We start from the raw sequence: 14414 nt of genomic DNA, 5'->3' as shown, positions 1-14414 counted from the left end.
ACGGACTCCTCGGCTCACGTTTTGTGTCTTCTGAAGTTATGTCAAAAGTTGCCTAGCAGTAATCATGCGCGCTGTATATGCATTGAATGGCAAGTCGTAAATAACTTCCCTTTGTTGCACGAAAAAAAAAAACAAAAAAAAAACGACACGCTGAATTGCGCCGCATATTCTACAAAAATAAGCTTTGCTTCGCCGCAGAGTGCGCAAGTTCACAGTGAAGTGAGTTTGCTGTTGAACGTTCCGACTCGCTCGCTGGATTCCGTGCCGATCGGTTGTGCGCTCGCGATCTCCGACGTCAGCGTAGCTCTGGCCGACTGGGCTCGCCCTACGTCATCTCCTGACGCCGACTTCCGACGACAGTGTAGCTCTGACCGACTGGACTTGCTCTACGCTATCTTCTGACGCCGACAAGAGCTCTCGCAAGTCGTGCCCCGTCATCGGACTCCTGTGACCCTGTTCCCACCTTTCCTATCTCTCCTATCACCTCGATATGTCGTCGCTCTCACGCTTACTTCATCTCTCTTTCTTTCTCTCTACACCTTTATTCCTATCCTAATTATCCCTTCTCAACCCCACCCCTCGAGAGCTACTGTTGAGGTGTCGCTCCCTGAAGCAGACAGCTACGTGGCTCACTTTTCCTTCTTACAACATAACCACTCCCCCCCCCCCCCCCTGTTGAACGTTCCGACGCTTTGCGAGAAGTTCAATCTTGAGGTTCGCGTCTATCCTCGATCTTTTGGTTACCCCTGACGACTTCGTCTACCGTTACGGTCTGAACCAGGGCATATCGAAAAAACAAAAAGCCGCCAAGTGAAACGTAGATGTAAACAATAGTTTTTTTTAGAAAAAACAAAATGTGTCATCCTAACATTTCGTTAAAAATATATGTACAACAAAAGTGTGGGAGAGAACCCTAATGCATGCTTCTTATGATGATCTCTGTGACCACCCGGGCCCATTGAATCGAGGCCTGGCGGACCTCGGAAGAAAAAGCTACGTGTTGAGTTTTGCCTTTACAGTGCAGCATATCATGTACACTGTCGTTCTTTATGAAAGGGAACAGGCGAACGCGTGGCCTGCGCTCTGCGGCGGCTGCCTACAGCACCATCAACCGACAAGGGAAGAAAGCACGTTCGCCTTTGGCGTCATCTATGGCCAAACAAGATAACGAGTCATGGCAGGTAGACAAGCGCTGCTAGATTACGTTTCCTCGCCGCTCACGATATCGGGCGATTACTGCAGTTTGTGCCATGGCCACGCACAACGTTTGATATGTTGGCAGTGGACTACGCACTGCAGGGCTGAGGCGAGCCAATTTTCATGGCCTGAGCAGAAAAAGAGTGCAATCTAGAAGTGCTTGTCTACTGGCCATAACTCGTGCTTTTTTTTGGCAACAGATGACGCTGAAAGCGAACGCTTTTTTTTTTTTTTTTGCTGTCAGTTGATGGTGCTGTAGGCAGCCGCCGCAGAGCGCAGGCCACGCGTTCGCGTGTTCCCTTTCATGAAGGACGACAGTGTACAGTTGCAGGATCGAGTTTTATGTATTTATCTTTTATTTTTTTATTTACAAATACCTCACAGGCTCCAAGTAGGAGCATTATGTGAGGGGACTATACAATAGTTATTTGAAAAGAACAGAGAACAAACGAAAAGAATTCAAAAGCCACGTATTATACAATCGCTAAAATGTTCGATAACATACACTGTAGTAATGTGACACTAATATGCGTTATACTATAATATGCGTTATGCGAAGAAAAAGAAGTATTTTTCTACTTTTCCTTGGTATATTTAGGCTTCCTGTCAAATATTTGTTATTGGGCGCAAGGACATACCGTGGCGCCACCATGCGGAGGCGTCCCTGTGACGTACGTGGTAGGATTGCACCGCCGACATCTCGCGCGCGGCCCGCAGCCTAGTTCGCGTCTCCCTTTTTTTTTTTTTTTTGCTATTCTTTTCTCAATGTACTTCACTCAACGATATCAGTTAAATACTGCTTCAGCTTCTTCCCTGTCTGTACGAAGGGCTAGATGACTGCCCTGGAAAATGTTTATCCGCTTCTGATAATACCTGGCTGCCGGCGTCGTCTGCTATGGCCACCTGAATAAAAACGACGGGGGCCGAGCGCATCGCCTCTCATTGCGTGTCAAATTGAACTATCAAATGGGTATCAACGGCAAAGAAACTTATCTTTGCTGCAAGAAATGCGGGCAACCACGCTACTTAATTCATTGTAGGTTTGCGTCTAAAGAGGGTCCGCGATTGACATGACAAGCATGCGCAAATTACATTTTTGTTTAGTACACATAGCCCCACGAAGCCCAGCGCAAGCAGATTCCGCGCTTTGTGGGAAGCAACATAGCATTCTTACAGCCCCATGCAGCCGCCACCTTTCTGTTATTATTGTGGGCAATAGTGAGAATCACACTCGCGCGTGCCTCATTCAGACTTGTAACTTTTCTCTGCGGCATGATCCTAATATTTATTACGCAAAATTTTCATGGCTGTTACACGTTGCACATTCCATCGCCATCGAGCCACACATGGGTAAAAATTATGAATGATTGGTTCAGTTCCAGAGCTTCTATACAGGGGTAAAATATGATTTTAAAAAATGTGTTCAGCTAGCCGTATTATTTTGCGCCCTTGAGTGTGCATGGTGCGAGGTCTTGCGTACCGTGATCTAAACGGCAATTTCATGTTTCAGTAAAACTGCGAATGCCCAGTCCTTTTTTTTTTTACAGCCTCATTCATAAGCTGTGCTATATTTCACGGCAGCTCTTAGAACATGAACCAGTTTTGAAAGCTTGCCACGTTTTCGCCTGTTGATCAAAACATCATTGATAAGAAGTGACAGTGGCTACTGACGTAATCGATAAGCAAGGAATTGAAACTGTGAGTTGAAGTCGCGGATGATTCGACGGAAACTAGTTTTTCTCGTGAAAGGAGGGGGTGGGGGGCACTGGCTTGGTAAGCGAGCCTCTGGCTATGCCACTGGTGAATGGAAACCCGTGTGGTAGGGTACACAAACGAATACGGGCACCCGAGAAAAAGGGTGGCGGTGGCGCAGACTGCGGTAAAGGTTATCTTGGCGAGAGAAGTAAGCTTTAGCAAGGACTAGAGCGGCACATGTATGATGTAAGAAAGAAGGTTTCATCGAACGCGCGTGCCGAACACGCAGAAGCAAGTTGCCACAAAATAGACCAAAATAGGATGAAAATATCAAAAATAAAAGGAAAAAATAGAACTTCCGGGCTATCTTTACTCTCTGACAAATCAGACAACGACGAACATTTTTTTTAAACGCAATAACGGCAACTTCCCACACATGTACGCTCCTATACGTCCTATTTCAAAACATGCGTAATCGAACCATTTTCACATTCATTTTTTGTTTTGAACGTGGATACGATGTGGAAACTGAAATGATCTGATTTAATGTGAACACTCATGGTTTGTGCGCATTTTAACCCCATGGCATTGAAATAACAGCCACAAAAAAAAAAAAGAAAGAGAGAGAGGCGACAGCGGCACTGCCAGCGGCCATGACAACGGCATCGCATATGCACCGAACTGTGGCACACCGCCGGTAACTTTTACTGCGACTTTTCGCATCGTGTAGTCTGCAGAAGTCCGCACACTTGAAAGTAGAGCAACGCAACGTTGTCAATAGTGAAAAACACCGCGAAGTCGCGGTTAAAAACAACTCATCAGAACACCAGCTTTTTCTCGCCAGAGCAAGGCAAGACCACGTGATCCAACCTTGCACGTCACAGCGCTCGCGCCTCCAGTGGTGGGCCTCGCGCCCAATACGATGCTCAGCGTTTGTGACACTCCCATGCTTTCGCAATGACTGCTCAACAACCCCTTCATCGCTTAATCGTGAGAAAGTTTGCTTTATATAGATGGTATACAAGAACACTGAATGGGGGGAGGGTGAAGTGGTTATAAGAGGGAAAAAAAGAGAAAAGTGAGCCCCGTTACTGTCTGCATCAGGGTGCGACACCTCATCAGTAGCTCACAAAGCATGGGGTCAGGAGGGATTAAAAGAATAGGAATATATATATATATATATATATATATATATATATATATATATATATATATATATATATATATATATATATATATATATATATATATATATATATATATATTAATGAGATCTAACAGACAGTAATGCCAAGGAATGTACAGGGGAAGTTATTAGAACCAATGGAATGTAAATAAGAAGAAAGAAAAGTGGATGAAAAAAAAGTGGATGAAAAATAACCAGCCGTGAGCAGGAATCCTTGGCATTACTGTCTGTTAGATCTCATTAATATTGTGTTTAAACACGGAAAAACGAGCCCTTAGGTATACACTTCTTTCTCTTATTTCATTAAACGAGGGTCTCGTACTGGCAGACTTGGTGTCATTAGGTTGTATACGAAGGTCTATTAATCAGCTGCCCGCTCATAATAAGTTCACGTGCTACGTGACGCCAAACATGCGCATAAAAGGGTGTTTCCACACTCGTCGCTTGTCTTATAGATGGCGCTAACTGTCACTCCTACTTCTAATTCACATATAAACCCAAAAAAGTGGATCCAGGGAAGGCCGCTGTGGTAGCTCAGTGGTTAGAGCATCGAACGCATTATTCGAAGGTCGTAGGTTTGATTCCTGCTCACGGCTGGTTAATTTTTCATCCACTTTTCTTTCTTCTCATTTACATTCCATTGGTTCTAATAACTTCCCCTGTACATTCCTTGGCATTACTGTCTGTTAGATCTCATTACGATTGTGTTAAAACATGGAAAAACAAGCCCTTAGTTATACACTTCTTTCCCTTATATATATATATATATATATATATATATATATATATAGAGAGAGAGAGAGAGAGAGAGAGAGTGGGACAGATAGGAAAGATGGAAACACGGTCACAGGAGTCCGAGGACAAGGCACCACTTGCGAGAGCTCTTGTCGGCGTCAGGAGATGGCGTAGGGCAAGTCCAGTAGGTCAGAGCTACGCTGACGTCGGAGATCGCGAGGGCGCAGCCGGTCGGCACGGAATCCAGCGAGTGACGTGAATTTCAGAGTACTAAAGAGCGAACTTTGCGTGAACGCTTAGAGACGTTCGGAAAGTGCAATGCGACCAAGATAACAGCTTTTACGTGCACTCGGACTCCTTTCAAGTGAGATATTAAAAACGCGTCACACAAAAAAGCAAGGGTATTGTGCCACATTGATTTGCTCACACCTGTTATATATATATTTTTTTTTCAGATTGTGAAGCATCTCAAGGTTTCGGCTTTTCAGCGTTCGCTGTCGTTACGGTGTGTCACAAAGACGGATAAGCGCCGCCATGTTGGCGAGTCCCACTGCTCGTTACCTCTTCACTAAAAATAATGCCAACAGTTAGGAGCACAAACATTGTTCTTCACACGAGAGCTGGAACCACGCACGTAGCTAGGGGAGAAGAAGAAACACCTCAGGACAAGCTGCATTCTGCCGCAGTTTTCCGACGGCTTCAACGGAGAGGCAACGCCTTTCCTTACATGCCTGGTTTCAGGCTATAGGCAACACCGGGCATCCATCGCAGTTTTGCCTCAATTTATCACTAGGGCCTCATAAAAGAAATCTCCCTCAAAACATTGCGTGCTTTGCCCTTCCCAGTTAGTTTGTTTTCCCCTGCATGGTGCTCGTGCACTGCTTCGCGCCGTGCCCCGCCGCGGTGGTATAGTGGCTAAGGTACTCGGCTGCTGGCCCGCAGGTCGCGGAATCGAATCCCGGTTGTGTCGGCTGCATTTTCGATGGAGGCGAAAGTGCTGTAGACCCGCGTGCTTAGATTTGGGCGCACGTGAAAGAGCCCCAGGTGGTCGAAATTTCCGGAGCCCTCCAATATGGCGTCTTTCATAATCATATGGTGGTTTTGGGACGTTAAAGCTGACATATTAATCAATCAATGTTTATCGCCGTCTCACCGGTTTGCGAGGTAGTACATGAGGTGAGCATGGACTATTTCGCGAGTTCGAAGAATGCGTGCACTTTTTATGTACTCTTTGCGCTCTCTTCGAACAAGAAAAGGCTAGGCTGCATCTGTTGGACGGATGGTATTGCTCGCCTCGCATGCAGGTAAATGTGCTTTAGAGGTGTTGCCGGGACCTTCGGTTATAAACTAAACGCGACCCCTTCCTGTAGTTGGGCGTGCGGGCCACACACGTTCTCACAGCGCCCTCGTAATAACATTACGCAAATGTTCGCTCATGCGCATGCGTGAAATGCAACAATACATCGTGCTATACCAACGTAGGGATGAAAAAGAAGCGTCAGGCAGACGCGGTAAGCATTCAATTTCGAGGCCCCGTGCTCGTTGGCGATGGCACGACACGCATCCACCTAGAAAAGCTCCGTGGAGTGGAGCGGCTCCCATGAATAATTGAACGAGGCGCGCGAAGAGATCAGGCGCCGGCGTTCGTGGCGTGCGCGTCCGTCTAACTGCCGCTGCGTGCTGCTGGTCCGAGGACTCGCACGCTCGCAAGCGTTTCGTACGAGCGGCCCCACCCGTAGCTACTGCATCGCTGTCACTCATCTTGTTTCGCGCCTACGTTTTAGCGGTTCATTACCGCAAAAACGCACCATCGCAACGGTTGCAAGGGAGCCGGAGTTGGACGCGTTGCGAGCCCAGCATTATCAAGGTTTAAAAACCGTGTTCCTTGTATAAGTCTTGCATGGTGCGAACAGTGCACACGCACTTTCTGCTCTCAGAATTTGCTAGGCATCCTTTATAACCTAGTGAACTAAATGTATAAGTAGTTATTGCGATATAGCATGCATGTACTCTAAGTGAGAGTGCCTTCGCGCCCGCTCTATAGCAGTGTACTTAGTGGGTACAAAGGGGTGAGTGAGCTGAGGTGGGAAGTGGCTTCAAGTGCGTCGCTTTTCTGCCACGTCTGGTGTGGGATGTCACGTTGCATATAACTTTCTCAGACGGGTTGAATCGAAAGGAATCGCGAAGCATTTCCTCGGTTTGGTACGCGCTTCCATAACACGAGCGAACGCACAAAAAGATTGCACAGAACGAGCACGGCTTCAACTTGCCCGGCTAAATGCGTTAGCCTGGCGAAACATGCCAACAGCTAAATGCATTTAGGAGTTGTCTGCGCTGTTAAAGACACCGTTGGGTGTTATGACAATGAAGTGAGTGTTTGTGCGTATGGAGTCACGCATGAAGTGAGATCTATTTGTGCATGCGCATGTGCGTGTGAGACTGCGCTGGTTAATCAGATTAGTAAAAAATGTTGATTGCGATCTATGCGACCGATAAGACTACATGTATAATTTGTTGTGTTTATTTAATGCAATACTAACAATGTGTCGTGAACCCTAATAACTACTGGTCCATTAAGAACGAAGAGGGGAACACACACAGACACCAATGTATGATGCCGTTCAGAAGACGACCCGTTCATGCCACGGCAAAAAAAAAAAGAAACGCATGCTGCGCGCTCAAATGAACAACAAAAAAATGCAGTGCTGATGTAGCACTTGTGCGATTGGTGTGAGTTCCGAATCCAGCGCTAAATGCCGCTCGCTGCTGTGAAACGTGAGCATTGGCGTAGCCCGGGCACCCAGCGAGATTCGCATGTTGAGTTCCCCACCACTACTCAATTTACCGAACCGTCGATGACGTCAATGTTGGTGGTAGGCACCAGTACCTTGTTAAACTTTTACCTTGTACGCGTTGTCTGCTGCGGGTTTTGTCGCGCTTTTCAGACCCAGCGAAGTAACAGCTGAGACGCTTGTCTGCGTTCATCTGTACCTGTGAGTACGTTTCGTGCGTCATTTGTGTGTGAAAAACGCGGGGCACGTTTCGATCTGCTTGCCATTTTGTGCGTCATCTTTCAAGTTTGTTGCTATCGCGTTCATTGCTTCGCCTTTGCGGCAAAGCTGTGACTTCTTTTCTCTCGAGAATGCATTTCGAAAGGCCCGACTGTAAACAGGAAAATGGAACAACTCTAAAGGCCCGACCACACGTGCCCATTGCAACTCGTCAGCAAAGCGGTGTAGGTGTTCTCTGGCGTCAGCGCGTGACTTGATGATAAGTGGCTGTTCCCTTTGAATCGGCTTTTTGACGTGCTGCCGCGCCATCTACCCATGGAGGGAAAGGGCGCGTGACTACGTGATACTGCGCGCCTTCTTTCTTCACAGAGAGAGGGCGTGGCGCCCCGTCAAGACGGCCATGCCACGCGGTCATGCGCTGAGGCGCTGCAACGAATACGTGCGATCGGGCCTTAAGGGCCAAACCTCATAAGCGCGAAAATGCACGCGACAGCGACGCGACGTACATCGTCTTCGCGCGATCAGTCGCTGGCGCAGGCAAACCCCATTCACGCGACGGCTTCGGCGAACGAACTCCACTGTTGCTGGCATGAGGCCGTCAACTCGCACAAAGAAAACCGCGTAGTGAGCGGTATGCAATTGAAAAATAAGACATATTGTTGTGTAATGGAACGGACAGTGTTTATGAATGCTTTGGAGCACTTTTTTTATATGCACATGCGTAAACATTGCGTTATTTCTTGTTGCGCATACGTGACTCGGGCAGGGTCACGTGCACCTTTGCAGTCTTTGTCTTTTCCGGTTTTTCGCTATTGGCAAAAAAACTATGGGTTAGTCAATCCGCAGTCAGAAAAAGTAATCAGAGGATAAAAAAACAGGCATGAAGACAGTACTTACACGAGCGCTTACCCGGCCTTCTTTTTGCTGCGCTCGCTGTCTGTAGTGGTTATGTTGCTCCGCTGCCGACGTGCAGGTCGCGGGACCGAATCCCGGCCGCGGCCACCGAATTTTCGATGGAGGCGAAAATGCTCGAGGCCCGTGTACTTTGATTTAGGACCAAGTTAAAGAACCCCAGGTGGTAGAAATTTCCAGAGCCCTCCACTACATCGTTTCTCGTAATCATATGTTGGTTTTGGTATGTTAAATCCCAACAATTATTATTGAATCCTTTTTGCTGTTTGTCTGTTATATATAAGCCACACTTGCCAAACAAACTTGTCTCTTTCGACAGCGTTGTAATAATTTTCTGAATTACCACTCCTGCTTGGACCGAAAAGGTCTGCAGTATATTGAAAATAAAAGAAACCGTATCTCAGCATTCTGTGTACATGCAACTATTTCGATTTTTCTCATCATTATCAGGCAAGCTGAAGCGTGATACGATCGACTATACGCACACGAATGAGGCCAGATCTTTTTCAAGCTGTCTTTGGAGCTTTTGTGGCTGCGGCCGCTTCTGCAGCAAAAGCAGCGGCCAATCGCAGCACAGCAGACGTGGCCGCAAGCGACCGAAGGGAAATTGGGTGGCAAGGATCGAAGGACGCAGAAATAAATTAGAAGACGCTCGCGCTTGCCCCGCAAGTGCGTTCCATTAAGCGGAGCTACTCATCCGCATTAAAAGCTCCCGTTAAGCCCAGCAAGAAACGTGCTTGGCGTGATATCTTTTCTGCTGCCGCTTCGATTCGCTTCTTCGCTGCGTGCTTTAGAAATGGAGACTGGACTTGGTGCATCGCTGTTGCTTTCTTAAAGTAAAAGGATTGATAGCATACGCCGTCCTTTGTCTTGACGTTGCCATCGAAACGTTCCTCTCCTGCCTTTCTTCTCTCACTCTCTCTCTCTCTCTTTTTGTGTAAGGCCGAGAAAGCCTCTCCGCAGCCGTACTGAAATCGATCAGACAGGTTTGCTTCGTCCGGGGCACGCACAAGCGTCCGAGATTACGTTTGTCCAACCTTGCAATGACCAAGTGACCAGAACGTCTTGTGTGCTTTCCGCTATTGCTTGTCGTGCGTGAGAAGCAGTTACTGAAGATGTCGATATATATATATATATATATATATATATATATATATATATATATATATATATATATATATATATATATATATATATATATATATATATATATATATATATATATATATATATATATATATATATATATATACACGTACTTTCTTAGAAAGTGCGCTTGCGCTGCGAGATGCACCGATTCCTTTGGTCTGTATGCAGAAGACTACATTGGTTCTGCGAGCCGCTAGGGAGAGGAAAATGAACAGAGGTGATCCATGCAGATCTCACGGTTCTATGAAGTCATCTGATATATTGCTTTTCAAGTCGCGTTTTGGACCAAAACCTTATCACCAGTGCCCCCCCCCCCCTCCTTTCGTCATCGAGGGTCGATGCACCCTGTGACCAGGAAAACACGTTGATAGTGTCATTCATAGGTTGAGTGCTCTTGCAGCCTACACGCAGTACATTTCGTTCAAGACTGGGTGACTTGGACCACAGTTGTGCTGGTATTGCAACACGCGATGCGTCACTGTTACCGTACCGTTAGCAGCTAATATACCACTTGGTACACGAGGACATTTATAGAGTTCCTTATTCTTTTAGACCATGGGACAGAAATGTGGACTTATTCGTAGTCATGCGTATATATCCTGCTGTACCCGTCTGAGAGAGTATCGTGTGTTTACAAAAAAAATTATTATACTAAAGACAAACTACGTCAATAATTATTCAGCATAACACGATGAAATATGGCATACGTTTACGAGAATTTACCAAAATAGAGGAATATGTACATCAGAATATTGCCTGGTCCCCTAAAATGCTCCGCGCTTAAAAAGTATACGGAGGCGCGTGTTGGTAGTAAAAGAAAAAAAAAGACTCTGGCGTTCGAAGCGCATGAAGGCAGTCATCGGAGAGCTGTGCACAACCGTTATTGACGTGCTAAATCTTCCATAGCGTGCTGACCTACTGGATTACGTAGGGGCTGGTGGTACTGACGTACTGCATTGTCGTGCATAGGCATGTGCATAGGCATGTGCATAGGCAGGGGTTTGCAGAAGGGGGCTTCTTTTCTCGTCGTCTGTGATTTAGATTTCTTTTTTCCCACCCATTTTTCAAACTGTTTGTTTTTACTTTCGTGCTGCTTAAGCTCTAGACTTTGTTCACATTTTTGTCTTTTTTATTTGCCCCATGTTTCTCTGTTGTAATCCTCACAGGCCCAAACTGACTATGTTCATTGCCTCTCCAGTTTCGTATTTTGCATATTGCAAGTTTAGAATATTACAAGCTTATCTCAAGTTGTTACTTTTATCAACCGACATAGCACTCATTCATCGAACAATCTTCATCTCATACGTCAGATCCTGAGAACATACCCTTTCTCACTTACCTTGATGAAATAATTTACCATCTAATCGTTCACGGATCATTATAGTGTAAACTTAAACGTCGCTCACAAGCTGAAAAAATGCTTAAACTTTATGAAAAAGGATATTGTCAAAGTATGAACAGGGAGCTTAATGAATTTTGGCATTTTTTATCAGTTGTCATCTCGTCATGGTATGTTGAAACAAATTGTTTCCTTTTTAAAACAGAAACAAACAGGCTTTTCGAAAAGTACATTCTCACAGTTTCCTCCGTTCAAGACCGTGAATTGTCGCCCTAGTTTAACCGTAAGCTAAGAAGGCTGAAGAATAAAAAAAAAAAACAGACATTTCGAGCAAGCAAAAACCTCTAACGACTCGCGCGCATAGGCAAAACATCGCACTACAGCTAAGGCATACGACACCACCTTTGCCCAGACTAAGCGCTATTTTTTCTTACATTTCACTCTGCCTCAATTTTTGCTTAATAACCCCAAACAATTTTGGAAGATTATCAATCCGAAACAGCATAAACCCTCCGTATATCTCGAAGATGGTACTGGTAATGCCAATCCCAAAGCCGCAGTGGCGAACACTCTAAATTCCATGTTTTGTTCTGTTTTCACCAAAGAAATTCATAATCACCTTCCTCGATTTGTGCTCTTAAATCACCCCATTATGCCTTAAATTACAGTTTCACCCGAAAACATTGTCAAATTAATTTACTCACTAAAGGTACTTCATCTGCAGGACCCGATGGTATCGACTCTAAAGTGATAGAATTACCAAGTGCATAACCAGTTATTATTCTGTCCCATAATTTTCAACAGTCATTGTGATGCAGCACCCTGCTGATGGGAAGTTGGGTAAGATTGCTCCAGTCCCTAAGAAAGTCCCCTCGAGCTACTGCCCGATCTGTCTAACAAGTGTTTGCTCGAAAATCAAGGAACATATCATATATACCCATACTGTCATTTTTTCTATCTTTCTGTGAACTTTTTCAATCAAGGTACATGGGTTTCAAGAACTTTTCGCAGCAAAACCCAACTTGCACTTTTTCTCCACGATATCCATGTTGGCCTTGATCAGAACATACCCGTACACGCACTTTTCATTGACTTTGAAAAAGCTTTCGATAAGGTGCCCCACATAAACGCTTGCTATTTTCTCCACGATATCCATGTCTCGCGACTCGACTTAGATCCTCAAGTTTTCCGTTGAATTAACGAGTTCTTCTCTAACCGCCCGCAATTTGTGCATGCAAATAATTCATCATCAAATTTAGTTAGATTTAGTATATTTCCCTAAGGACCCCAACTCAGGGGGTGTTAAATAAGGGGTGGGATTACAAGAAAAAATCTAACAGTGATGATTCAATTAACATTGCAGATAATCGGGGATGCGTTCTTGAAAAGCAGATGATGAGGCAATGTCGACGATGTCGATTCAATTAACATTGCAGATAATCGGGGATGCGTTCTTGAAAAGCAGATGATGAGGCAATGTCGACGATGTCATAGGGTAGGCCGTTCCAGTGTGAAGCTGCTCTGAGGTATAATGAAACTTTATTCCCTGTATTATCTGGAGTGCCACAAGGCACTGTATTGGGTCCACTCGTTTTCTTCATTTACATCAACGACCTTCCCAGTAACATTTCTTCAAACATACGCCTGTTCGCCGACGACTGCGTCATTCATCGCCTGATCATCGACGTCACCGATAACTTTGCGTTTTAAAGTGACTTACTAAAATAAGATAAATGGTGTAGTGAGTTGTTAATGGTCGTGAATACTAACAAAACATCCCTGGTTTTATTTAGTAGACGACATAACTATCCGGCATTCAAATATTCTCTTAACGACAGCGTCATCTCCCCAGAACCTAGTGCTAAATAATTGGGTATTACTCTCCCTAACAACCTCACTGGGGCTACTCACATTACCAATATTATTAATGCCTCTAACCGTACTTTAGGCTATACTACCTGAAACATAATACATGCGCCTCTCTTCCGGTGAAATTACTAGCTTATAAAACACTAATACGTCCTAAATTAGAGTATGCTTGTTCTGTCTGGGATCCTACTGAACGCGTTCTAACCGATTTAATAAAATTAGTACAAAACCGAGTGGTACGATTTATTTATTCTGATCATTCTGACACGACTTGTGTAACTAATCCAAAGAAGAAGGCAGGTCTAACTACTCTTCAGACTCGGCGCCAAATTGCAAGGATTTCACTCTTTTAGAAGTTTTCTTCATGTCCTACGTAACTGTTCTCCCATCATCAATCCAGATCATCGCATTGATCAACGCATCAGCCATGATGAAGCCGCATACCCTCCCCCTGCCGATACTGCACCGCATCTGCAATCATTCTTTGTTAAGACTGCCATCGACTGGAGCAATATCTCCCCAGACATCGTCTTTCACATCAGTCATGCTAATTTCAAGGACTACGTTGAGTCACACTTTGTAAATATTATAACTTGTTTGTTTCTCCTAATCATGGGAAACCCTGTGATGGGTACGGGGTCTTTGAATATTTTAAATAAAGAAATAAAGAAATAAATAAATACCGCGTAACACTATGTCATTTACTAATCTCTCAAATCACACACGGCAAGGATGATGACGTGCCTTTGGCAACGATACGACCACCTATTGAAACGTCGGCCAGGCTATTTCAGGCATTTATTCCTGCTCAGCCTCTAGAAGAGTGACAAGCGGTCAACAGTTATAGTTTTGGCATCACTACGATTATTATTATTATTAATAATTTTTCAGTAAGTAGCAGCATTTTCGTTCGTGAGGCAAATCACTGAGCTCTGGACATCGTGGTCGTCTCGCGGCAGCTTCGCCGAATTCGATAACCTGGGCTCCCCTGAGGCACCTGTGACGTATCTTTGTAAAGGCACCTGTGACGTATCTTTGTAAAGATAGGTAGGCGCGTCGCCATCCGGAGTTGCGTGGCCCTTTCGAGGTTTGCTTTCTTTCTCGTCTCAACACTTCCTCAGCGCTGCACAAAAACCAAGAATAACACTGAAAGTGTGCCATTTTTTCATGACCCTTCCATCCTGTCAACCGCTCTGTATCTGTAGCCCTGTCTGCAGTCACTTTCGAGCGCGTATGGCCATATCCTCTGATGTCCACCCAAGTTTCGACAGCGGAAGCCGGATCCGAACGCATCCAGTCGCTGCGATAAGAGCCTGCCATC

Source organism: Rhipicephalus microplus, chromosome 2, assembly GCF_043290135.1.
Source record: "Rhipicephalus microplus isolate Deutch F79 chromosome 2, USDA_Rmic, whole genome shotgun sequence".
NCBI classification, from domain to species: Eukaryota; Metazoa; Arthropoda; class Arachnida; order Ixodida; family Ixodidae; genus Rhipicephalus; species Rhipicephalus microplus.
Note: the sequence above shows the minus strand (reverse complement) of the source record.